Source organism: Ooceraea biroi, chromosome 2 (genome assembly GCF_003672135.1).
Source record: "Ooceraea biroi isolate clonal line C1 chromosome 2, Obir_v5.4, whole genome shotgun sequence".
Classification (NCBI taxonomy): domain Eukaryota; kingdom Metazoa; phylum Arthropoda; class Insecta; order Hymenoptera; family Formicidae; genus Ooceraea; species Ooceraea biroi.
The window spans coordinates 9379109-9406901 of NC_039507.1; the positions used below are offsets into that span (position 1 = coordinate 9379109).

General features: G+C 40.4%; 1 protein-coding gene across 2 annotated transcripts in view; it reads right to left on the reverse strand.

Moving 5' to 3' along the window:
- Positions 1-27793, reverse strand: part of LOC105282466 (zwei Ig domain protein zig-8) — a 251689-nt gene that overhangs the window by 200862 nt on the left and 23034 nt on the right. Inside the window, exon 1 of one of the 2 annotated variants that reach the window (XM_011344426.3) lies at positions 3017-3310. The exons of the other annotated variant lie outside the window; for it this stretch is intronic. The gene's annotated coding sequence lies outside the window, so the exon portion shown is untranslated. Of the gene's footprint in view, positions 1-3016; positions 3311-27793 lie in introns of those variants that run through there. 2 annotated transcript variants of the gene reach the window in all.

Consider the following 27793-nt stretch of genomic DNA (forward strand, 5'->3'; position numbering starts at 1 on the left):
ATACAAATTCGATTACAAAGGTCAGAAATTCAACACGCGGTAGATAAAAAATGGAGCAGAATTTATACTCGGATTATATTCAGTCATCCTTTCAAGTTTAAGCAGCGCAATTCGCTTGGTTGGTAATCGCTTGTGATCGTGCTCACCATCGTTGTTCGGAGCGCGGTTGTAAATTTGATCGAAACGGCGCGCCGTGCAAATTTTGGTATGTTGACGCTAGGTGGTAGCTAGAAATTTTTCCGCGCGACGCGACAAAAATCGAATCTGCGTTAATGCTGCATCGCGTGTTGCGCCGCGCCGTCCCGAAGAATAAAACGAGACTCGGGGATCGAACAAGTGACCGCGTTTTTCAACGACCGCTCAGCGAATCAACGAGATGCACCCGTCGTTGATGGTCTTGACATCCCCGAACTGTCGATCAAACTTTCAATCTATTACTATCGGAACGTTGCTGGGACAGTTCTCGTCGTTTAACTTGGCCACGACTTTTGTGAACTAATAAGTCAATTAAGAGAGGAGACCACAGCGATACGTAAAGCTATTTGTTCGGTAACGTTCGAGTTGCTAATTACTTTTACTATTTTTATTATTTTAACTATATCTATAATTACTTTCGCGCGTTACGTATTCGTATTTACGAATAAAGGTGCTTTTTCATGCTGACGCTCGACGCTCATTTTTAACGTCAAAACAGGTCACGTGATCAAAATTGACCATTATCCAGCGTTAATTTTGATCACGTGACGTTTTGACGCTAAAAATGAGCATCGAGCGTCAGCATGAAATAGCACCTTTAGAGTTCCGTTTGTTAATAAAAATGTAGTTACAATTTGCGTCAACGATAAAAATAATTCTATTTATTAATGATTTTATTTATAATATTAATATATTCCACATTTACAGAAAAGTATGCTTAAAGATTAAATATGTACAGTTTCATAATAAAGATAAAAATATATCTAGTTACCACGTTGCAATATAATGAGAAATATTTCCTCCTTAATGTATATCTTTACATGTATGCATGCAAATCAGGGTAAAGAGAGATTATAATGTTACGAGAGATAAGCATTTGTTTTCTAACGGATAATTATTATTTAATTAATCGCGACGTACAATGCGCATCGAGAAATAATGGTATTTCGTGATTTGTTTGGCCGCGGTGTTAGCGAAATTGGGTGGTTGCGTTTTATTAACGTGCGGCGATATACGATCGCAACGACCTCGAGATACATCATCTCTCGTCGGCTGTTGTCGTATCGAACCGTTTATCAAATTGTAAACTATAGAGATTCTGTGATGGAAAGTCGTATTAAGAGAAAATATCGCGCGATGAGTAGTGGGATCGAAACCGCACCGGAAGAGGCAGCACGAAATGTCGGACAGAGGAACACGATGAGCATTTGTTTAATTCGCTTGTATACATATTTGTTTAAGTCAATGTAATGTCGAGAACGGATAATTATCACGATTCAATTCCAGGAATTATTCACGGATTACGTCGATCTCTTTTTTATTACGACGGCGGGTAACGTCGAGGCGCGTAGCGCTTCACGCACAGCCAGTGATCAACCAAACATTAATTTGTTCGCCTGTTAATCACGTTTTGAAGAAGCGATAGAGCGCATAATCGAAAGTAATACCATTTGCAAGTGTAATTCATTATTCTGACAATGGAGAACCATTGGTGCATAATGCTCTTTCGCGTTTCGCGATGATCGCGCATTCATCGTATCGTTGTACGGAGCGGGATAATCTATTGCTGATTAAATTTTATGTATACCGCCTGCGTAAATTAATTCAGAAGGAAATTGCTCGTGTTGTCTGTCATATATTTACCACATAATTTTAATAAGCTCTTTTATTTTTCAAATACGGTGAATTGTATAGATAAATGTATGCCATCACACACACACAGTAAAACATACTCACATTCTTACAAAAACTTAATTATCATCAAAAATGAAATATTATTTCTCATCGCATCATGCATATCAACGACTAATAAATAATAATTGCACCTAAGTCGGTGCTCTCGCGAAACCGCACAAGGAAATATTGAACAGATAAAATATCTCACTATTGTTTCTTTCGAGACTATACGCAATACCTATAATATAACTGGACTCGCAATACACTTCATGTTTTGACTTTCAAAAAACATCTATTTACTGAACTATACTTGGCGATTTCATTTTATTTTCATTTGATCATGACCATGTTTTTCTTTTTTATTTTTACGAATATTTGAAGATATATTATCGGATTATTATCGAACTACATTGTGCTTTTGACCATTTTGGTTTTGCAGTTTTAATTCTGTCGTGCTAGATATCTTATTGATCACGCGATATGCAGGTCACGCCACAACGAATCGCCACATAAAGTCACATAACGATACGTGACGCATCGTCAATAAAATATTGCAACGCGGAAATTAATTCGCATGTTTCATAAAACAGAAACGTGTATTCTTTAACCTGCTGCAGTTTTTGCAATAATAGCACCGGTATTTATCATAGGAATCGTATCACAGTTCTCTCTCCCTTTCTTTATTACCTTAGATAGCACATATTAAATTGTATATTATATTAAATGTTATGTTGTATTAAATGATAGCACATATTAAATGTTATAATGTTATATTAAACGTTACACCAAATATTAACACAGTGTGATACTGTGATTATCGTACACACATAGCACCGTGCCGGTTTAATTACCTCAAACTATAAGAATCAAATTACATCGCTCCTAATACTCAACACGCACAATGAAGCGCACAGTTGCTTCAACGCTGGTCTCAACGCGGAAAACAAGAGAATTCATTTTGCTGAATAAAATTGTTCTATTTTACAACATTTTAATTTGCGATATAACTCGTCGAGGACATGGTGATGGAACGTGCGTATTAAAGCGCAATGTAAAATCGCCTTTAATAATATGAGCGAAACAGAGAGAAGGAACGAGAACAGGAGAGAGGAGAGAGAGACTTGCAAGCAAAAATAATACTTACTGAATTACGGTCAAGTTGTTTTATTTACTAGTCGATTCATCACTTTCCCGTCAATCGTCTCATTACTCCTAAATGCTCGCAAATGCTCCAAAATGCTGCCGAACACAAAACTCACTCACGAGCCGCGACTCACCGACTTTCCGTCGGACGTTACATCTACTCGAATCACTTGTTCGCACGAATACGCGAAAAAATAAAATAATAATATCAATTTGATTCGTTTGTTTCGCCAGAAAACTACTATACTTGTTGAAAAATATAACTTGCTTCTATAAAATAATAATACTCGATCGCGTAAGGTCATGATCAATCATGATCACCGAACACGATTTATTGCGCGACGCGCGACGTTCTACATCGTTTATGAGCGATGCGAAACACTAACCGCCCATTGTTCCGCCGTTTGCACGCTGCGCGACGAACTTCGTCACGGGAGACGATTAAAGTACTTGCGGCCAATTTCACGCGGAACGGTGCGCGGATCGCTCTTCCGACGGCTGAAATTCCATCGGCGAATTCTCGTGTTTCGTTCGATTAGCTTTGCGTATCCTGATTAATCCACGTAGCCGCGCGATATTTTCGACGTTTGTAGTCGCGCAGTGCAACGGCCGCATAATATGAAATGCGAATCGAGGACTATCGCGCGATTTTGCGACGGCCATTTCCTTACCGAACACCGAACAGCGATGTACTGTTAACGATCCGCATCCTATCGCGAACACTCGGCGATTCAATCACTCCCGATCCGCTGTCGACATTCCCGCGAAGATACGCGCAAAAACGCGAAGCGAGCTCGGCATTTCCCGAACCGCGCGTCTAATCCAAGAAGTCGACACTCTGAGCGACAGTAGCGGGCGAAGCGAAAGTATTGTACTACGCGAGTCGAACGACACGATATTATCCGTCTACCTCGCGTGCATCGATGACTAGCGACTCTAGCTTCCCACACAGGGGTGCCTGAAACCCCAAGTAAAATAAAGTAATTCACGATTTTTGAATGTAACCTTTTTTCACAGGTAAATATTTTACAAACTACTTTCTTTTTCAAATTTTCCTATGCATAGGCATATTCTTTAATGTGTGACGTATCGATGGAAAAAAGTGACTTAAAATCAGAGTTTTTCTTATATTTTTAACTAAATGTTCGATGTGAGGTAGCCCAGTGTGGGAAGCCCGTGAAAATTGAAAGTGTAGGAAGCTAGGCATGGGCGCTCGGAGCGGGGAGCAAGAAGGTGCAATTGCCCTCCCCCCCTGGAATTAAAAAATTGTAATATATATATATATTTTTCTCTCTCACTTCCGGTTTTATCTTACGCGATGCGAATCAATCAGAAATCGTTCACCCGTGGTCTGATCTCTGGTTAATGATCTCTATCGGTGACGCGCCAAAACTCAACAGATAAAACTGATAATAAGGAAACAAAATTGCTAGTAATTCAAATGTTATTCCGGCCGTATCTAACTTCATATTAAAACCGACTAATTATCGTACACTCGAATGCAGTTAATGTGTATTTCGATTGCGCAATAACCGATATTTCATGCTTTAATGTGATAAATAATGTGGAGTTTATGATGAATAAATGATTTGAATATATTGTACCTTGGTACAATGAATAATTCAATTTTATTAATTGTACTGAGGTGCTCGATGATGAAATTGGTCGATGTTGCGATGCAGGTATTGCGCCGAGTTTAACTTTAGTCCGAAGCGTCAATCTTTGAGATACATATTATGCGAATTATAAGCCGTGTAATTACGCATTTCATGTTTATCTTTTCAAGATAAATAATTGAAATAATTAATTAAAGAATATTTTTCGATGATATGATAAAGAAGAAATTGTCGAAAGGTGTTGTAACAATTTTCTAATAAAAGGACATTCGTAAGGTTCAAAATATCGGCTAAAAAACTAAACGCAAACACGTCACGCACATTATTATTCATTTAAAATTATTAACATCGAATATGCAATCATACGTATTAATAAAATAGATAACAAGTAGCAATTTGATGTCGTGACTTATTTATGTCGGCTCTCTCTTCTACAGCATTCGAGATACGCATTAGTCTCTTATTTTGACTCGCGCGGTCATCTTGTTAGTATAGTCACGTAGTTGCTCCGCGCTCGTTCGAAATCTCGACGAGATCGTTCCCCATTTGTCGCTTCCGTTTTGCGTTTCGCGAGCGAGTCTCGCACGTAACTGACCACGCGATTACACGCAATTCATCGTCGGAAGTGCAGAATCGGTCGAGTACCGAGCGGAGATCGTGGATTCATCGAGATACGCGGCCGTGAAATCGTTCGTTTTTCGCATCGCACGCGAGATATCGTCGCGGATCGCATACTTGTGCGAAGTTGTCGCCAATCGGAGTCGCGTCGCGCGCCTACGAAACTTCGCGACTGTCGTGCATAACGTCAGATCGTTCCGGGGTTCCAAAAGCGCGGTTGAGCGTGTGCGTCGCGAGTGCAAACGTCGAGAATGCACGGTTATGCGCGACTATCAGCGTGTCTATGTGTGCGACGAGGGATCATCGCATTGCATTTCACCGTGATTAACCTCGTGATTTTCTCGATCGAGTGCTATCCGCGCGAGTGAGCGTGCAGTAAGAGGATCCAAAGCGGAGCTGAAGCAGATTCTGGCACAGTATATAAAGTAAGAACAGTAAGTACACTAGACGCGAATACGCGATTCGCGCTTGTTGCGTTGTCAGCTTCACATATCACATGCTATGACGGTAGCTTTGCTGGAAAAGTTAAGTTTAGATTCCCAACAAATTCATTTTTTCTTGAGACTTTTTCTTGGGTATTGACTTAAAGTTTTGGGGGGCTTGAGCCCCTATAGCCCCCCCCCCCCTGGCTACGCCACTGCGAAGCGCTTACAGAAGCGTACAAAATATTCTTAGACCCCAAGTCTGTGGACAACAGAAAAAGGTATGGAATCTTAAAATTTTATTATATCCTAGATTATTGTGAATTCATAAAATGTATAATTATCTAGGCCAAAATCGGAAGATTAAGAAAGCACGAGGCCAAGCTGCTTCAAATTGAAAATGAGAAGGCCTTTGTGCAAAGGCAGATTAGGGAGCAACAAGGCTCAAACCGCAAACCGTCCACCAGTCTTCTGCACCCGATAGATTAACATAAGAAAATGAAAGAATTTGTAGAAAACGTGGAAGGCAGTGGCGTAGCCAGACCTACGTTTTTTTTGGGGGGGGGGGGGCTAAAAAATATTGCAAGTGTGTCGGCTCTTCATCTTCGCGGTCCTTATATCCTCAGCCGGGGGAAGTTTTAATTACGAGTAACGATTCCGCGAATTCGCCCTCTATCGTTGTTTTGTGGTATTATCTCGCGTATTGGGGATGTTTGTGATTACGCCTCGCTCCGCACAGTGGTCGACTGGCTGCCGGTTGTTAGGCGCCGAGTCGCCACACACTCCAATAGAGTGACTTCATTCACTTTAAGATAAAAAGTGAAGAGTTTCACTCTTAGGGCGGATTCACACCTTGGCAGAATAGCAGAAAGCAGAAAAACAGAAGCCAATCAGAACTCGCGCGGATAGTCGACAGTTGGCGGAAAGATGGAAGCAGAAAAGCAGAATGTACTGTCCACTACCAGCGCGAGTTCTGATTGGCTTCTGCTTTTCTGCTTTCTGCTATTCTGCCAAGGTGTGAATTCACCCTTATTTTTAAAGTGAAGACATAAGCGCTCCAACCTTCGCTGTGTTTAGAGTGAAATTGGCTTCCCATTTCCCGGTTCTGCGTGTTCAGAAGGTTTTAGGTTAGAATACCACATAGGCTGCGTTCAGAAGACAAAGGCTGTGTTCGGGGAGATGCTATTAGCGCTATGTAGCGCTGAAAATCTATAGTATACGTGACATGACTATAGAGTTTTAGCGCTGATAGTGAGCTTCCCGAACACAGCCAAAGTTGATCAGTGAGCGCTCAGTGATTTTTCATTACGATATATTGGTTTCTGCACTTGGATCCGACGAAGATCTAAAGGCAAGAACTAATTAGATTAAAAAATCACTGAGTGTTCACTGATTAGCTTTATTTTATGAAAGCAGAATGCATTTCTCGTCATAAATATGGCACTCTTTTCAGAGTTGAAGAATCACTCCAAGTAAGCGTGAATAACTTTACTCTTTTAAAAAGGTGAAATCACTCCTTTCGACTGGCAGTATTTTCATTATTGCTTGTAGTGACATCTCACTCCAAAAGAATGAGATTCCACTCCAAGAAATTTAGAGAGAAGTAACGCAACAAGCGCGAATCGCGCACACGTAGGCACATGTATGCTCTGTGTCCACCATGTTCATTGATTGTGCGTGACTGTAGCAACCTAGACGCACACCAATAACCCTTTCTATTTATGTAATAATTTGTAATATAATACTAGAATAAATTTATATTAATTTTAGTTACCGTAGCTTTTACATTAAGGTTTGAATTTGTCAATGCATTACGTAGCCCTGCAGTGCGCGTGTACGGTTAGTTATGAGATGATATTAGTACTAGCAGACGACAATTGCCATGTGGTTAGTTGTGCATTCATTTACCAATTTTTTCAGGAGAGTCTACCTACTGTTCTTTCTTATACTGTGATTCTGAAGCAGAATGGATCGCTCGACGGCAGACAGCGGCGCTTCATCGACCGGTGAGTGAGTCTACCTTGTCGTGCTATTGTTCTGTTTCCGCTGCGTTCCTTGCGCGATTCTAATTCCGCATTGCGCCCCCGTGCACAGCGGAATCAGGAAGAATCTTGCTTTCTATGGAGGTTTTTTATGGAGGTTAAGTCGAATCAAGTTTCCTGCTGTAACAAGCTGCCGCGTTGATATTTCGCCGCGCATCCTCGCCATTTTGATGAGGAGAGAAGCAGCGTAATCCAACGGGCGTAACTCGTTTCGCGTCCCGGCGAAAGCGGGATATGCCGCGCTTTTTTTAACGATCACGCGATACCTTCGTAATGCGTAAGCTTTGTTCCAACGTCCTGCAAAGCTATATCGGCCGTCAATCACGCTTTAATTTTCCGCGCAAAATCACGAACGTCCAAACGCGCTTCACGTCGATACAAGGTTTTGCCTCTTTTGTAAGTCACAATTTCTAATCTTAATTAACTTTTGCATCCTCGTTTGTTCGCCAAGCTAATCTAATATTTCGTTTCGGGATCCTCGTTCAACAGACACGAATTTTTATTGCCGGCTGAAAGAAAGTTTTAATGATTAAACGCGAAGTAGACTTTGAGATTTGACAGAATTATGATGTCTTATTAAAAAAAAGATGTCTGAAGATATTTTATAAAGAAGTTAAAATTTTTCGTCAAATCTTTTTATGCTAAAAACAGCTCTAGTTATGTTACCAACACTGAAGAAAGAAACACGTTGATCCGAAGAATGATTATTTTTTATTTACAAAAGTTTTTGTTTATTTCAAGATCGGCTTTACAAGAACTGGGAATATACAGTGGCAGAATAACAATTGAATATTGAAAAGGTATAGAAGATATGAAATAATATGAAATATATATTATTTTTATGTTAAAAAGTTAGAAAACAAGGGGAGAAAAGATTTATTTAGAAAGTTATTCATGATTCGCTGCGCAAAGTTTCGTTTAAGACCGAGATCTACACATATAATTCGCAAGTAAATGTTTCCGTTTTCTTATCGCGTTCTCTAAATGACGCGTTCCGGAATGGGGACTTTCCGCGATGCACAACCCATGCACATTCGCGACGCAGCGGCCCCGAATAAAACTCGTTTGCAACGTTTGTTAAATCCAATCAGTTATCTCGGCGCCAGGAGTACATTGCGAGCGCTTCGCCGTCGTCGTCGACGGCGCCGACGCCCGCGCCGCCACCGCGATGCGCCGTCGAGCTCGTTTGCGCGCTTCACGTGAAATCGCGAGTAGACTCGGCAGCCACCTGCGAGCTACGAAACGAAATATTGGATTAGCTAGATAAAGGTGGCACGAACCGCAATAAGAGTCCCTTGGACTCGTGTACACGCGATGTGGGACGCGGGGGACCGTCGCGACGGCCGACAGGAGGCCGAAATGCGATACACGCCGACAGATAAGACCGAAATTGCGTTACAGCCGAGACAGTCTGGCTTACGAGTCGATGCGTTTTATCGCCTACCGTGGGACGTTGCGCTCAAATTTGTCACTTTCCCGCGTATGAAAGCGATGATTGATTAGATAGCTTGTTAAGCCGACTGAGCCCCGTGGACGTATTCATGAGCTGCCACGTGTATGAACTTGTGTTGTAGCTCCGTGATAAATAGGAAGGTCTGACGAAGGTCCGTAACGTGAGATTACCATGTGATATTAAGTTTCGCTTTAATGAATTTTCTCATTCTCGTCATATTGCGAGTAATTAGAGATATTACAGATATATGAATAATTGACGTCCTGATTGCAAATTGGTTAATTTGTGTATACTTCTACGTATCCGGCAATATGTGTGCTTTCGATTGTCACATCACAAAATCAGTTCAATTAGTAGAAATATCGAAATTACGATCAAGTTACGTGCACGATAATTTCCGACGACTCATGATATTCGAAAATGAATGATTTGCAATACTTGCCACGATAATAATCTCACACCAGATTGAGTGAAATTAACTTTTACTATTTATCTGCATGTCGTCGAAGTTGACTCTGCCCATTAAAACATTTCACACACGGAAACATCACAAAGCTCCGCGAGAGCCCGGCGCCCGCCGTCAATTTTTAACAACGCGAAATCACGACGCACTTTATCCTGGGTTGGGCGTAAAAGCGTTTTTTTCCGCAAAATCTGACAGGCACGGCGCACATCCGTGAAAAGCGAAAAATTCAGCGGGACGGTTTTCGCAGAAAACGGAAATACACGCATCGCACAAAGGATGCAGCGTTTTCGTGACCGGTTGGTCGGTGTGCGCGTGAAACGATCAAACGCCGCCGCAGATTATACGTTAATTATTCGGACCAGTTCTCTCTCACTCTCTCTTTCTCTCTCTATCATCCATGCATCTCTATTGTCGGTGCTTCCTGACAACTCTTCGTCAACGTCACGACGAGCACCGACTCACGGCGTCGCGTCATGTCGAATTACATCCCCGAGGATATCGTTTCTCGCGCTCTCCGCGCGTTTACCGAGGCGAGGAATCGTGATTTCCACGCGATCCTTTCCGCCTTTCATGCTTCCCGAACTTCCCCGAGTTAGGGTGTCGCTCGCGCGAAATCATGATCGACGTCCCAACTCTCGATCTCGTTCTTCCGTACCATCGATCATGGCGATTCCGGGTTAAAAGGAGCGCCTCGTTAAAAAGGCATATACCGAACGCGCCGAAGTCGCTCTATCGGGGAATTTGTCGGGGAGAGCCGGTGCGAGTGGCGTGTCGGGGGAGGGGGGGGGGGGTTTGATCGACGTTCCCCATCGAAGTCCCTCAGGGCTTCGCCCCTCCTTCTCTCCGAAGGGTGGAAGCATCCAGGGCTGAGGGGTCCTGGTGCCGCCGGTTTGTTAAAAGTGTACCCTGCTCGCCGGCTCTTCGGGGGTAATTGTGCTCGAATTGCGACTCCTCTTGCTGTCAGTAGAAATACCGTCATTCCGCCGACACTTTGTAAGATTTATATGAAACTCGGCTCGTAAAGAGGGGGGCGCGTGGTGTGATTGCGTGTGAAATTATCCTCCCTAGGAGAATCATATCTCCTCCTCTCGCTTTCTGACTTTGGCACGCATCTCCCATGACTGATCACCTTCGGTCCAGGTCCAAAATCATTATGTCTACCTGTCGAGCAACTGGGAATTCTTTTTCTTTTTTTTTTCGTCATAATCGCATTTCGTCAAGATGTGTCTGACGGGAGAGTATGCATGGAATTTTGCGTGTATTAAAGACCGCTGGTGATGGTGGCAGGCGGGAGGTTGCACAGTGACGGTTGCCGGGTTAGCGTTCTCCATGGAATTCCCAGCAAAAATGAATGCGACGCGCTTAAAGAGAGCTCCCGTGCGCTTGGTGAAGATATTTACCGCATATTATCGTCCGCGTGGTTTTACAACTATTATTTCACGGTTCGCGTGCTTTGTTGCTTTGTAAAATTCTCTTTCGGTTCAACTAATAAACAGGTCGACGATATATAATAATCTTGGATAGACAGAATAACACACCGATAAAATTATAATTCCGTGTTAAAAACGATAACAATTTTATATGAAGTATATGAAGTTCATGTATTAAAATTTCCATTCTTTGATCTTGAAACAACGATGCGTAAAATTGAGAGCATTTAATTTTATTTCATTGACATTTGGCATCGGAATCTATCATTAAACATTTGCGATTTACACGCACGCGCGCGGGCGTACAACGTTATCGGAAAGCGCGTAATATGATAAATGATAAAACTCTTGAATAAATGTATGGCAAGTAATTTTTTAGCAGAGCCACGACGCCGTTAGCCATTTAGTTAGTTCAATACCGATTTCCCGTTATGCCACGTGTTGGCTATCAATACTGTGTCAAACGTGATACGATAACAGGTACGTAATGCTCCGTGAAAGTAGAAAAAAATGATCATTTCCCTATAGCCAGGCGAAAGAAGTTTTGCAAATTCATCCCTTTCGTAGTGATTTATCATTTGTCCCGGTATCATATTTCATTGAAACTTCGTCTATATGTGTGGTACGTTCCTCCTTCCGTGTATTTCAATACATGCACCACACGCGGCATTTGTTTTCGAAAAATTGAACTGTAGGCAGTTATTTGAGAACGGTGAATGGGATTGATGGATAACGTTATGTCACGGCATTTCATGAAAGTTTTGAGAGAAACAAGTTGATTAAATTTGGTTGAAAATTCCGATGATATTCGATTGATTTATACGTAAAGTTGATGATCTACCCCTTACGTATATAAGTATAAAGATCGACTTTCTCGTTCGTGCAGATGGAAATTGCAGTAGAATGGTTGGGCACTTGATTTAAATTAACGATTCATGCACTTACATTCCGCTTCTCGATCGTAATCTCTCTATTCAGGGCTCTAACAATAAGAAACGTTTCCTCCAGGGAACCGCTATTTCTGAAGAAGCGGAAATTAATGCCGCGATAAGTTAAAAAGTAAGCAATGCATTATTCAGTTTTATTAAATCTCAACGAAAGAAACGAGTCTTTCTCGTATAATTCGACTCTATCTTTAATTGGCTACCTTTCTCTTCTACTCTTCATATTAATAACGTGACGTAACATGACATACAAAAATGAACAGGAGATAACAGGGAAGAGAAAGAGCTTTCAAATCGTACCCGTATTAGATAAAGCTTTCAATGTAACTCTCGATATTCAGGTTCGCGTTTGCCGAGTTGACGTATATATCGCATGCACATCCCGATTAAGTGGGCATTGATGATTTCATGGACGAATAAATTTGAAACGATCAATCAGTTAAAATCACGGAACAACTGTCAACAACGAGCGATTCGATGCAGAGGTATTTGCTTCTTAGTGATTCAAATAATTAACAGAATGAGTCAAGAAGAGTGAGTTCTTTAGAAGCTCGCCGCTACCTTTCTTAGCCAGTTTAGGAGTCTGCTATAAAGTTTGTTTGCGGAAAAATAAAAATCCATGAGAGTAGTAATGGTTTCGTCTCTGAAAGTTTGCTGCTATGGCAGATACTTGTTTCCGCTGATGCGAAAATATGCCTTTACTATAGGTCGCCGTATCTGTAATGAAAATCAGTCGCCTGAGCGTCGACCTCCGTCGGCGATGCTTTTCAACGATGTTGCTTAAAACCGTTGGGCGAATGGCGTAAAAAGGAAAAAAGCACTTGCGTGCGACCGCGGTATTGATCTCACGCAACGCAGTAAGCGACTTTGTGGCGCTCCGGGCGCGGCGACGCGCGGATTACGTATGTTCCGTTTCCCATGATGTTTCAGTGACACGTGTTTTTCGCGGTCTGCTTTTGGGGTCCTGATCGCGAATCCAGCCGATGGTAGAGAGCGAATTTAATTAAAGTAAGTAACGACGCGGTTCTGCCATGTGGTGGGCAGAGGGTGCCGGAATAAAACGTAACGTGGTGACGTGCGTGGGTACGCGATATATTTTGTTTGGAATATGTTTCAGCTGTCCTTCCGTCTTATTTCAACTGCGAGAAACCAAATCGGCGAGAATAATCTACAATGCTTAAGCTTTCCATTCTTCTTTATCGCGCGTAAACGCAATTTTGTGATATCGTCCGATACATCCAAAAATTAGTTGGTCATTTGTATACATTGAACGTATTTATATAGATTTTATTAAATATATATATATATATATATATATGACAGAATTTCTCGTTAAATGTGGTAATTTATTTTCTTTAATTATGATAAAATGTGCGTTGAATGCATCCAATCTATCAAAAATCGCATAAAGTTGAGATTAATATGCGGCTTTATAAATGCTGTAATAACGTCGGCACATTTATACAGTCGCACGTGCCTCTTAAAAGCATGGTGCAATATTTATTGATGCTATTCAGAAAATCATATGTATTTAAGCGAATCTTGATTCGTTATGCACAGCCATTTTCGACGTCGTCTCGTTGCAAAATATAATAGAAATTGTCGTCTGAGTATTTTTATTACTTACATAAAGTATCTTCGAAAGTTTAGTTAATAATAATTGACTTAATAAGTAAATTGAGAGAGAGATGTGGGTTTTTATGCTAAAGCGTTAGTGAATACAGATGTCTCTTCATATTTCATGAATCAATTGATTATTAAAATCTGATTATTAAATATTGTTTGAAAGTATATAAATATGTATCTTTAAAGTATGTAAGCGAACATAATATATAAAAGTTGCTCTATTATCATTATGCACGACTTTGAAAATGAGAAATATTCTACAAAAAACTTTCATGTACGTATTTGAATAGACATGTTCACATAATAAACCTGTTATTCGTACAATATTCTGGAGATAGTATAAAAATTACATATTTGTGTTTCATAACTTAAAATTTATATACTGTTGTTTCAGATTGCTTGAGAAAAAAAATCGTATTTTTACCACATAAATCTGAATTCCATTTTTATATAAAAATATGGACAGTTTTATGAAGCGAAAATTACTTGCATATTTGATCAATTTTGAATAATAATAATAAAACTTTGAATAAAAATTTTATAATAGAATTTCTTATAAGTTTGTGCATTTCTTAATCCAAGAATAATTGAGTTTTGTTCTTTGCTAACTTGAAACCTGGGAGAAAAAAAGTAATCATAGCGACAAACTAATTTGTTTTTTAATGCAAATTTTTTGAATAGTATTTACGATCGTGCATTTTATGAGTTTTCTCCTATTGTTGTCTTTTTTATTTAAAGTCATGTATTACTGGGGTGCAAAATAGACAATTATTTTTTGAGATCTTAGATCTTAGATCTAATTAAGCCCTTAGATGTATTACATAATTGTATTGCACAAAACATACCGGGATTTTGCACAAGAGCTACACTATTATTGAGAAAATAAATAATTTATAAGAGAGAATATACAGAAACAAAAACAGAGAGAGAGAGAGAGAGAGAGAGAGAAGCGGGAAAAGGAAGTATAACAGAAACTTTTATGGTAACTTCTAGAGGATTTTGCATCGTAAATGAGGCAAGTTTCGTTATAATACACGCTAAAAATTTATAGAATAATTTCGATAATGTTCAGTTGAAAATCGCCAGTTAAACGCACTTTAAGTAAGAGAGATGAAATATATCTTCGCGTAACGTTTGATTTAATCATTCGTAAAGTTTGGTAAAGTCTGTTTATCTCAAAAAAATTTCACAGGAAATAGATTGTCTCATTGGTTTTAACAGCTGCTCATTCATGGATAATTTTGAAATGCAGAAATGACCGCGCAATCAGCCCTGAATTGATTCCGAATTATGGACCCGCGATGAAACGCGCATTTATGTTCATGTGAATCCAACGTAATATCGATCAGCGATTTATGGAATAAAATATCACAATAACTCGTTGAATTACGTTGTATTATCCTTACGGTATTCGACCAGAACAAATTGCGCGCATTTGTGGATCTTTATTGGATTACATATCCATAACGATTCTCCATAAATGCATCCCGCGTCGTCGCATGAGAGTTTAACATTGCAAAATGTATTAAGGTGCGAGCGTTATTGAATGGGTTGTTAAATTTCGGGCACAAAGCCGTAATATGCGTTTGATAGAGAATGTGTATGTCATTTCGTATAAAACTCTCACTGGGCACAAAGCAGGCGAGGAATTAATCGATGTACGTCACATGGCTTTTGAGTTTCGAAATATATGAAAATCATTTCCGGTATATCACAGTTTCAGACGATGGAATCATACACGCTGCAACCGAAAGATGAAACATGTGTTCGAATTTTGTATATTTTGTGTATTTTATAAATTGTGTATGTAATAAATTAAATGATCCTCTGTTTCGTCGCAGATCTCTTATATAAATATTTCCTTTGTTCATAAACTTATAAACTCACTTTATCTTTTTAAATACTTATTTCAAAAAAATATTAAAATATATAAATTGCGGACAGAATAATTAAAATGAACAAGTAAGCTAATGTTAGACCATTTTATTTTTATATAAGCATATTATATTTATCATAGTGTATTTCGAAAAAGTAACATTAATATTTAGTTTTCTTTTGTTGAAGCAAAAACAAAAGATGATTATAATTAATTTATTTTTGCTTACTTTTCTAATAAATCTTGCATGTCACGGGATAAATTATCGTCTCTAGTTATGTATAATTTTCAACGAAATCTCGCGTCAGATATGTGGCAACAACTCTGTTAAGAAATAATTCAATTAGTCATTGATTTGAAAGAATGTTAGAATAAACATGAGCTTTCAATTAGTCGGGAGGAGATGCAGGTGAAACGTAATTGAATAATTCTGTGATAATCGATATCGCGTTCGGTCATACATAAGCAGTTAGCGCTACGAATATTCCTTCGGGGATGACGTCGATGGATCGGATATGTGAACGTAGCCGGCACATTAATAACGCAGCGATATTTGCATTACATTCGCACGCGCGACCGCAATAGGTCCTCTCTTCAAATTCGTGCTCGTTTAACCAATTTCCGCTTATCAAGAAATCAATATTACAATTTGCCAGCGCGCGAGTAAATTATACGGGCATGTTCCCCATGGTAATCATGTTAAAGGCCAGAAAAAATATATATAGATATTGTATAATAATGCTACACGTATGATCAGTCGGGAAAGGTGTCCCACAATGATAACCTTTTACGAATTCTATTTTATGATAACTTCATTCGTGTCTTCTTGTTATTTTTATATTTATATTTCTCTGTCCTTTTTCTTTTCCCCTTCTCACTCGTTCGCTCGCTCATATCTCTCTATTGCTCTATTCTACAATTTCTCTTTTTCTCTCGTTGCGTCAACCGAAATCGCTGCAGTGGAAGCTGCAGGTAGTGCGCGTCGTTTAGGCGATATGCACCGACTGTTTCGTTTGTATCATGGAATCGACGTTTCTCGTTGCAACTGCCAGATCCACGGATGCCAGTGGAAAACTCAATGTCGCTTATAACCGATTCTGCCTATCGGAATATCAACGTCATAATTTGTAGCGGCGCGAGTAGCACCAGAGGCATCTTCTTCGATAAATAGCTCTTTGTTCTTGCGAGAAAGAACGTGTCCAACGCGTTATTTCGTGCACTGCCATTGCACGATACATTACACTCAAGCAAGAATTTATCATCCGGACCGCGGGAAAAATCGATCACTCCGCTACACCCGGAAAAACCGTAACGGAAGCGGAGGAGAGACGCGCGCGGAACCATATATCCATCTGCTGCAAAAGCCAAACATCGTACGGTTGTTCCGAAGGAACAAATAAACTTTTTTTTCTCTTAAAGAGAAGGAAAGAAGTGGAGGGAAAGTGGGAGAGAAAGCGAGATCGATCGCCTCGAGATATTTCTTAAGACATAAAACAATCCGTACATATAAGTAACGATCACTCTCGTGGATAAAGGATAACGGATAGCCTAAGGATTATTTACTTGCAACGATAAACTTACAATTCCAGAACGCATTTTATCGTATTTTTCTTCTGAGATAATATAGGAATATCCTACGTCTTTATCGAATTCGCATCATTATTATGCCGTTTTGTATCGATTCATCGAAATCCCGACAAACTACAATATCTGGATACAAGTTGTGCGATTTACACAAAATCAAACATATAGGTCATCATATACAAATACGCTTATTATTATCAGTACAATACTTTTTAAAGAAATATACACCGCTTTCAAAGCGACACCGCTACGCGATACACCGCGCAGGATTGCAGCTGTCGAACGCACAAAGTGCATTTTTATTACAATTTCCAGCTCGAGTACGCATGCTTGTATCGTTGGAATTTTCGGCCGCTTACGAGATTGGCTCACCAAATCGCCGAATTTAAGTAAAACGTTCGCGGCACGCAATTATCACGTAATTCGGCCGCACGCGTAGGTAGCGGCGTGTCACATCTGGCGGAGCTTTACGGTCGGGAGCTTTGACAATCAACGAACGCGCCGTTATGAAACTGCAGTCGCGGATTCATCCGTTTGATGGAACAATGTCGTTGCAGGCAGGTCTATTAAACAGAAAGCTGCTGCTACTGCGGCATCGACGCGCGTGTCTCGTTCGGAACCAAGCTTGGCGCGGCTCAGCTCAGTTCAGCTCGGCTCGGCATGGCGCAGTCGGCCGACCATTAGGTTAATTACGGACAAACGGGCAATGCCGACGAGCGTCGAGCTCTGCAGTCGACACGGTGGCGATGTCAACGAGATACTTATTGTCGGTAACGCACTCGCGCGCCGCAATGATCGCTCGTTTTCTCTCTTCCCCGTGGAAGTGAAGAAATTACTGGTTAACGACGCGAATTTGCTAAACTTGTTGCACGCCGTTTGCGAGCCGTTTTCGACGGGGACTGTGAGAAAGAGGAACGCGCTGGATATATGAAATACGATTATAAAAACGTTGACGCACGCGCGTGGACACTGGACCGTTACCTGTGCACGGAAAAATTCGTTTCTCGTTAATTTCGGCCGTAAAAACGCCAAGGGAACAGGCGAAAAATAGGATTTCTCTAAATTGCATGAAGCGATGGTTATATAATTCTACCTACAAATGTGCGAATGTGTGTTTTTAACGTAACGATGATACTGCATGAAATATCGTCTCGTGATCGAGGAAATATCGTCATATTTGTATTTGCTTCGAAACTATTAGGAAAAGTCTAATTCAACGAACGCGGATTCGTATATTTCGCGGAACGCGTATATTCGAAACTTACTTATGCTACAACTTCTATGACTCAAAATTTACTTTACATCTTTCCTGATAGAAAGAATAAATAAACAAAATGGCAACGTAAATAAAATTGAGATTGCCATATACGCGCAAGATATCCTTTATACTCGTGCATGTTGCAAGTTGCTTGTATCAGCAATCTACTACGAGGGTGGTGATAAGTGGCAGACGAAATTGTAGCGACTCGTGATCGCCGACAATTTATACGTGTCAGCCGGCAAGATCTCGGCTAGGTGCCTTCCGGAAAATAGCTCGGGTGCCTAGCATCTCGAGTAATGATGGAGAATTAGAAACTCAATTATATATACCCTCGGGGATATGTCTTTACGCGCAATAGCACCGCAATTTTCTCTTCGCGAAATAATTCGCCACGTACTGTTTGCTCGGTCAGTCACGGCATTGCCTCGTTATGCATTTCCACCGCACATCCTTGATTCTTTGCAATTTCAGTTTATATACACATTTTCCTTGAATCACGTGATACTACGTGGCTATGTAATGTGACTAGCACTGAATACATAGTGAAATATTATGAATATACATGTAACAAGTATTTTATATCACTTTTTACGAATTTCTCTGTTTCTATTTATCGCCTTCTTTGCGATTTTTTCAAATACTTTTCAGTAAATCAAAATTCAAAATATTTTTTGTAACATTTATGAAAGTAATAAAGTCAGTTTTAAAATTAAAAGGAATACTCACTAATGATAAATTTCAATTGAATAACTGAATTACATTTACGCGAATTAATTATAAATAAATTACAATAACTTAAACTTCAATAAATGAATTGTCAATTCTTTAGAAATAATGTTGGAATCGATGTTGTATGAATGCTGAAAAGTTGACTGTGAAATAAATACGATTTGCATATCGTTTTGCATGGATATAAACCGAAACCCAGGATAATAGTCAATCGATTATAAAGTCAATCGATTAAATGATTGGACAATTTCGCGGAAAAAAATTTCGTGTGTATAGAAAAAGCAAAATTAGAATATAGACATGTAATTGTAGTAACATGTAGGATTAAATTAAGACTTATCTTAAAAGCAATACTTACTCGTTTAGCCAATAGTTTTGCAAAATATGTAAATTATAGGAAATACTTTCTATATATTATTTAGCTGCATGTAGAATACATATGATAAATCTAAAGTTTATTAAATTTGACGTTTTTTATACGTTTCGTTGAGATAACTTATTTATCCGATAAAAAATTTGTTAAGCATTTCAATGTCGTTTAATAAAGAAACAAGATGAGGCAACTGTTGCAATTTTTTTATCAAAGAAACTTCTAGCATGACAGTTACGTAACAATTGCTGTGGTATTGCGCATTTGTTACGACGTAGCTGTAAAGCGCAGGATACATTGTTTAAATGTAAAGGGAGGTATTCAGGCGCGCATTTGTGATAGATGTATTGAACAAGCGTGTACTTGTGTGAATGTGACACGCGTACATTACAATCATGCGCATGTCGCTCCAGCACATAAAAGCATACGTACATATAGAGATGTATAAATGCGAACGGATAACGAACGGTAATCGACGATACACCGATTGACCATGCGGCAAATATAATATTAATTACTGGAACTTGTTTCCTCTCTGCCTCTCTCCTCTCTTCGGGATAACAAAGCGCACTTTATCAAATCAATTCTTTATCTTTACGCCATATGCAGTTTTTCGTTATTTAATATCCTGATCCACCTTTATTCTATATTTAACTAAAACTCATAGCACGAAATTATCTTTAGAGATGATGTCTCCTTTAGCTGAGTGCTTAATGGAATTCCTGAAATTCGTCGCGCGTCGCGAAATTTGAATGCGAAAGCGCACTCGCAGTCTCACCAATCAGCTATCACGGCATAATTTCGCGGAAAATCCGGTTGTTAAATGAATAGATAATCAACAGTGGTTTAATAAGACTTAATCAACAATAGGCAGTTTCAAATAGCATTCCAGTACACTTTTGTAAAAGATATATATATGTAATTGTGTGATCTGTAATACATATATACGCACAGTGATATATTTTGAATTATTTAAGATAACTGTTAATATCAATAAGAGATTAATTAGACAAAATTAATATTTCCAAATTTTATGGTTATCAAAGTAACCACCAAATGTATGTGTTTTTTCAAATTTGACGTGTATTATTGTTTACAGAGTCCACATATTGTTTACCGAGATCATGTGCACGCAATGATGCATGAGATATACGTGGCTCTTCTATATTAAAAGCAATATGAGTAAAGTACCAGAGTATTGAAAACCATTGTTGATTCGATTTGACAAAAAATGTGATTCATGCCATTTTCGAAATAAACGATTCGATTGAACTATACAATGAAACAATTTTTGCGTTTTCCGGAATCACACCGGTATTGTCGGTACCGGCACTAATAGGCGAGACAATGGAAAATTGAAAACTGGCAATCATATATACTTATAAATTACTCGCTTGATATACAAGTTGTTTGATCCATATGCATTTATATTTATGTATTTTCCGCTTTATATTGCCTCACATGCATATATAGATTGCGCGCTGTGCACGATATTGTGAAATGTTACAGAGTACTATTGGTAGATAAAAGTGCAATGACGTCAAAAACATAACTGCCGTCGCACAGTATTGAACTGGTTTCATTTTCTCTTTAATTTGCACGCGCGTATCGCGTACGTGAAATTAACCGAAACGCGACTGAATGAATGCAATTTGTTGTATAAAAGCCATCCCAATATGCTTTGATCGGTGTTCGACTTTCGAAATCCTGATATAAAATTGGTATTATTTTTAAACCGTTGGGCACTGGGTCGCCAATGCGGATCGAGACGTCATATTTACCGTCTTATCCGTTCCGAGGAGGAGACAGTACGATCGATAATTGAATAAAGAGACGCGCGAAATTGTGTCGTTACAGCGAAAGGAGCGAAAGCGGTAATTCACTCGTTTGCGCAGCAAACTAGTTGTTCTATATGTAGATTGCTTGTTCTATATGGAAATGCTCGCCTTTCCGCGTAAATGCGGCGATGTTACAACGTGCTCGCAATATCCGCCAAAATCGCGATGCATCACTCGAAAGTCGCCGCGCTTGCGAGTCGCGGAGCCCGCGAATTCGCGTCTGTGACTCGTGATTTTTCGGCTGAAGAGTTGCCTATCAAGCCGTCGCGATTGTCCCGCGAATAATTCGGTGTGGTCAGGCATACACCGGATTTGACGGATATTAATTTGTTTTCCACATCGAGACGAGACAGGTGGTCCCCCTTGCCCGAACACATTTCCGTGCGTCCTCTCATCGGCCGCGTTGCTGGCGCGGTCTCGTCGACGGAATGATATCGCGCGTTGTTCCCCAACAATAATAGAAGTAATTAACGCGCATCGTAAAAACCCAATGCGTGCTCGAGTTAAAAGAGTGACGAGACTTCAAAAGCGACCCCGACGCGCGGGGTTTTCGGGACGAGGGAGAATGGAATGCACGCGGACGCGTTAATCGGACGCGGAGAGCGGGAACGCGTGCGCGTTATTTCGAGGGGTCGTCGATCTATTTCCATTATTTCTCATCCAGCGACGAAATCGAGTGCACCGGGGAGTATATCGGGGAGACGTGATTTACGACGAGCATTGTTTGCGGACGTTTATCTGATTCCATAAGTCGTTCTTACGTGAAACGAGTTTCTTGATTGGAGTTTACCTTCGTGCAGTGGAGAGAAGTACCCCATTCCCATCCGGATATATCGGACTGAGTTTGGAGCTACGTTAAAAACTCATCTCAACAGCGCGGTAATAAAATTGTTAATAAAAAATCGGAAGAGGAAGAGAGAAAGAGAGACCCGTGAAATAAATACCTGTGGGATATAAATTTCAAGTGAGACGTGTGTGTGTACGATGGACGTACATGAGTTTTCAGTCGTGTAATTTGTTCAGGCGTATTTATATTAGAAACAGCCCGATGAATATATTAATTACGTGCGAGGCATTCACGCGAAGTAACCAAACTGAAGACAGTAGATTAAAAAATGAATTCGCCTTTTACCGGTTCATCAACCTTTCCTCGCGTATTATGTAGATAAAATGCTGACGAACGTTGAAAGTAATATCGATCCTCCGTGAGATTCGCGCGAAGATCGCGCGAAATCAGATCAGCGAGGAGACGACATGTACATAATATGCGTCAATTAGGATAAATGTGATTTCGCCTTCCCCCCTGCCAACTCTCCGCAAATCCGCGCAAGAGCGCGTACAATCAGGCCGCCCGAGAAGAAGGAAAAGCTGACGAGAAATTTCGTTCGACATAGCTTACCCGAGTACAAGACGGGCAATAAAATTCGAAATGAGACCGTCTACGACATCGGAGCATCGCATTTAACCCTCGGAGGATCTTGGCGTCGTGTATAACCGTTTCTCCCCGGCAGATGGAAAGCGAGTTCTAATCCGATCAGGACTTTCTTTCTCAGGCCGTCGACGAATTGAATGCAATCACCGGGAACTAGCTTCCTCCGCCCCGGCGTTATAAGAGCATTTCACCTGCGCAAATACGCGCGTGCAAGATCCACCGAGAGAACTTTGCCAACTTGGCAGCGAACTTATGCGCGGCGTTCGATCTCCGGTGCCGAAGGAGATATGTAAAGATAGGCGGTAAGCGGAAGCTAGGGTGGAGTCGAGAAAACGAGCTGGATAGAGCGCTATCGAGTGCGCTCCTGGAGGGTGGAAATGAAGGAGGAGGGAAAACGACCCGACAAATGACGGTGCTTTCGTTTCGCGTAAATAATAACCATCCTCGGGAAGAAGGAGGCGGCGACGCCGCCACTGACAACGACGACGACGACGACTACGACGACGATGACGACGACGATGGTGGCAGCAGCGGAAGGAATCAAATCCCTGGTGAATAAGCACGGACGTACGTAATCCCGTCACTGCCGCATTAACGATATGAAAGGAATATTGACTTACTGTTTCTCTCGAGTACGCGGCCCGCGTAATGGAGATTTACCAGCGAAGGATCTGGTTGACGACAACGATGACGACGGCGACGAGAACGACGACGACGATGATGAGAGCGATGTCGACATCGCTACCGGTCTCCTTCTTTAATATCGTGGATAGTATATTTTATGCTTGTATAAGAAGAGTGTGCTTGCCGAGAGGAGAAACTTCGTTAATCGAGTCCACTCTTTTGCCTTTGGTCCAGCGCGCAGACGCGCCTTTACCCGGGGATACTATGTAACCCCAGGGCAGAGAGCTGGTGGGGGATGAATTTCCCATATTTTTTCATTATTCATGCAATTCGTGGATATTAAACGGGAGACGAATGCGCGTTCTGCTCGGTATTAATATCCGTCTCCGTTTCACGTGGACAATTTCCAGGCGACGAGATAAAAACGTTTGGCTAAGGGGGGGGGGGGAAACGTGAATCGCGGGTAACGACAAGGGTTTTCTGCTGCGGAAATTCAAATTACTGGGGTCTGACGTGCGGAGCGTGCTACAAATTTACATGAGACAACCCCGCCAAAAGCCGTCTTAAAACGGCTCTCCAGCGCGTCGTGGGCTAACAAAATTTGTTGCCACCATGAGATGAGAGATACAAGATATAAATCTACGAAAACCCCCGAAAACACGTGCTCATACTTGAAACAAAAGAACACCTAAAGGCACAATTTAGATAAATTTATATGTTATTTTTACAATAAACTAATAAAATTTTAATTTTATTATAAAATCTCTTTTATATCTTTAATCTCTTTTATTATATCTTAAATCGTTTTTATAAAAATGCAATTATCTTTGATATCTAATTTATATTAATAATTACTTTAATATTTAATACTTAAACTGATTTGAATGTTCAAAAACTGCAAGTCCAACGACTAAATTTGACTTTTGATATGAAATCATTGATTTTATAAAATAAAAATGCAATTATCTTTCATAATATCCAATGTACGTTAATAATTACTTTAATATTCGATACTTAAACTGATTTGAATGTTCAAAAGTCGCAAGTCCAACGACTAAATTTGACTTTTGATATGAATCATTGATTCAGTGATGTAGATGTCTGTCAAGTTTATAATAATGACTCGTGACTTCGTCCCCTAGGCGGATAATGCACATCCCAGGAGTGTTATATAATATACGTAAAGCGCATAAGCTGTAACTAATCCGTGAATGTTTATCAGTTAGTCGACGATGGCTGTTTAAGTAGGTATCTGTATTCAGCCGCGTATTCAGGACGATGCCGTTGAAATATACAGGAGATTGTCTCACCCCGTGGTCACGATCCGAGTCTTGTATCTGCGTCCACCTGTTCGCGACTTAAAGCGCATACATATACACGTTGGGTACTTTGGCCGACGACTAGCAATCGCAACCTCTTTCCAAGTATTTCTGCCACGTGCTGGAGAATGCACGTCAGCAGTTGGCACCGACCTGACATTCTGTGGACATTGAAGCACGCCAAGAATTGCCAGCAACTAGAAATTTGACTTCCTTGTTTTTTACGCGTCCCGAAGTAAAGACGCGATTACATCACTGTCGAAAATTGATTACTGCTGTCACGTTATACAATATTTTATACGATAATTCCGACATTACACGATTAATGTGGAAATTAATATTTAAATACCACTTTAAATTATAAGTACACAGAAAAAAAGTAAGTGTCACATCAAAACTTATGTACTTGTATATACGCAACAATTTATAACTTCGTAAAAGAATTTAATAATCTTAAAAATATATTTTTCTTGATTGAACTATACAAAATTGCTTTATTTAAAAATTATTTTCTTCGTTTAACGTGATATAATTTCATTATTTCATTTTAGTTGAAATTCAAGATTATTAAATTCTTTTACGAAGATTATAAATTGTTGCGTATATACAAGTATATAAGTTTTAATGTGACACTCACTTTTTTTCTGTGTATATATAAGTATAAATATTACGTCGAACTTATTTCATTCTCAAAGATATAAATTATTTACAAAAGTGCGACAATACGAGCGGGATACTCGAGTCGGAAAAGTGCATACGTAATATTCCATTAAAGTAGCACATAATATTTAACTAGTACAGATATTTAAATATTACACGGAATAAATACGAACCTCGAAGAACGGAAAATGTAACGTAAATACACTGGCATACGGTTTGTGCGACGAACTCGCATTTTCCACCGGGGAAATAAACTGCCAACGGTTATATTAGCCTGTTGAACAAGCACCTCTATTTAAGAAACGAGTCTCAATGCAAATCCGCAGAATGTTCCCGGAGAGAAGGCATTCGTCTCAAAGCGCGTATCTGTCGTCGCATTTGGCACGGAGTTCACATTCTTAGACGATGGAACACCGAGAAGAGGGAACGATGGGAGGGAGCAAGCACCGCAAACTGGATTCATCTCTTTGTTCTCGCGATGGGAACTTCATTGTCTCGAGTTGCGACGACGCGCGCCGTCAACACTCGACGACCATCCGACCGTAATTACGTCCTAAATATTCCACGTGCGAAAAGTTCGGAACTTCACCCACCGCGCAAATGGGCGCCGCAATGAGAGACTCGTCGACTGTTCTTATCCGCCCGGGCGCGCTTATCACCCGGCGCGATCCAAATACCGTGAATATCGGCTGTATAATCTCTCGCACAGGTCGCGAGGGCGTCGTCACCGACGCTCGTTACGACAACTTGTAATCGCAGCCGGTTGCGGGGAAATGCGAGCTTTGCGCGGCACGATTATCCGCGCGGAAGTTACGCGGCACGAGGGAGAGCGCGCGCCCACCGTACAACTGCATTTCATTTTAGTGTCTACAAGACGATTATGATTATCCTGACGGGACTCGAGCACGTGCTCCAAATTCCTGAAGGATATAACGCGCGAGGCTTGTCACGAACCGGTACTTGTCTCCCTGTGTGCGCAACCACGAGATAAACCCGATTACGCCGTGTGTGGCAGCGGCAGAGTGGACCGGGGTGCCGCTGGCCCGTACACCCCCGTACACGCGGGGCGTATTCTCTCGTTTGCGGCAGGGTTACATACGTCGACAACGCGAGCTCGTTTACACCGTACTAATGAAGGATACCGTCTCTGGAGTAAGTCACTAACGACTTATCCCGCGACGATTCCGCTCATTCGTATGCGACGATTGTACCGTCTAACTCCCTACGGGCAAGATGATGCGACATATCGTAATTGGTAGTTTCCGCTTTTCCTCAAATCCGTTCTCCATTAATGAGACCTGCTCGTGTAGACGCTTGTTTGTACGCTCGCCCCTTTCGCGAAGGATTCACACCGCTTCGGTGATACTACAACTGTAAAGTTAGTACTGCCACTTGAGAGTACAATCGTCTCATCTCTCTGTAATCAACTAATGCTTTTTTCTTCTAAGTTTTTAGTCTAATCTTGATTTCATTGCACTATTTAATTAGAAACGTAGCGTCAGGTTAAAATTCTTATTCATATAGGTCGTTTGTATGATTTATCGTCGATATCACGATAAACGCTCACGAAACGCTCACGAAATTGACAAACGTACATAAGAATGCAAATGTAGTCGCAAATTGCAAGGTAGTGACGGAATTTCCATTCTACGCAATTATGAACTCGTCTTAATTAACTCGTCGTCGGTTGAGGAACTGGACTGCATACCAACGTCTCATAAGCATGTGGCAGATATTCCCCTGTTCATGAGAGAATTGTGCGTAAGACAACCAGGAACTGTTTTCTCAGTACTAATACATTTGCAAGTGTATCTTCAAAGTAATTAACTGCGAAGTTTATCTTGCTGTGCGAGCCTCCGAGGTTAATAGATAAGTCCCCTATCAATATTTGGATTATATATACGATGAACTAGTTGAGGACTGCTATAAATCATCCTTACGATATGTACGAACAAGTCAGCCAAATTCTATAAATCTATAAATCCCATGCAAATTATAAAGATCTTGGTTCTAATAATCTTGTCAACTTTATACATATTGGGATATGATAAAGAGTCATGATAAAAAGAAGAGAGACTTTTCTCGATAATATTTAGGAAAATTATTTTCTGCTCGACTGTTATTCTGAAGTAAATAGACAAATGAATACTTATTTTTAAATGTACGATATAATACCGATATAATATCGAATATACTCTGTAGCACATAACATTTTATTTGCGTGTGTATGTCAGAGATAAAGTAAATTCGTCGCGAATATTTCTTTGGAAATCACAGAAATCGATACGAATGTATCTTCGGACACCAGAATGAATACTTTAAAGATATTTTTCTAATTTGTGATAGGTTTCCACATGGTAAATGTGCGGTCGTTTGTACCGGATTAATAGATCTGGTCATTCGTTCCGCAAGCAGTAAACGACTCGTAACGACTGCGGTAGTTTCCTTCGTATACGTAAACACTTCCA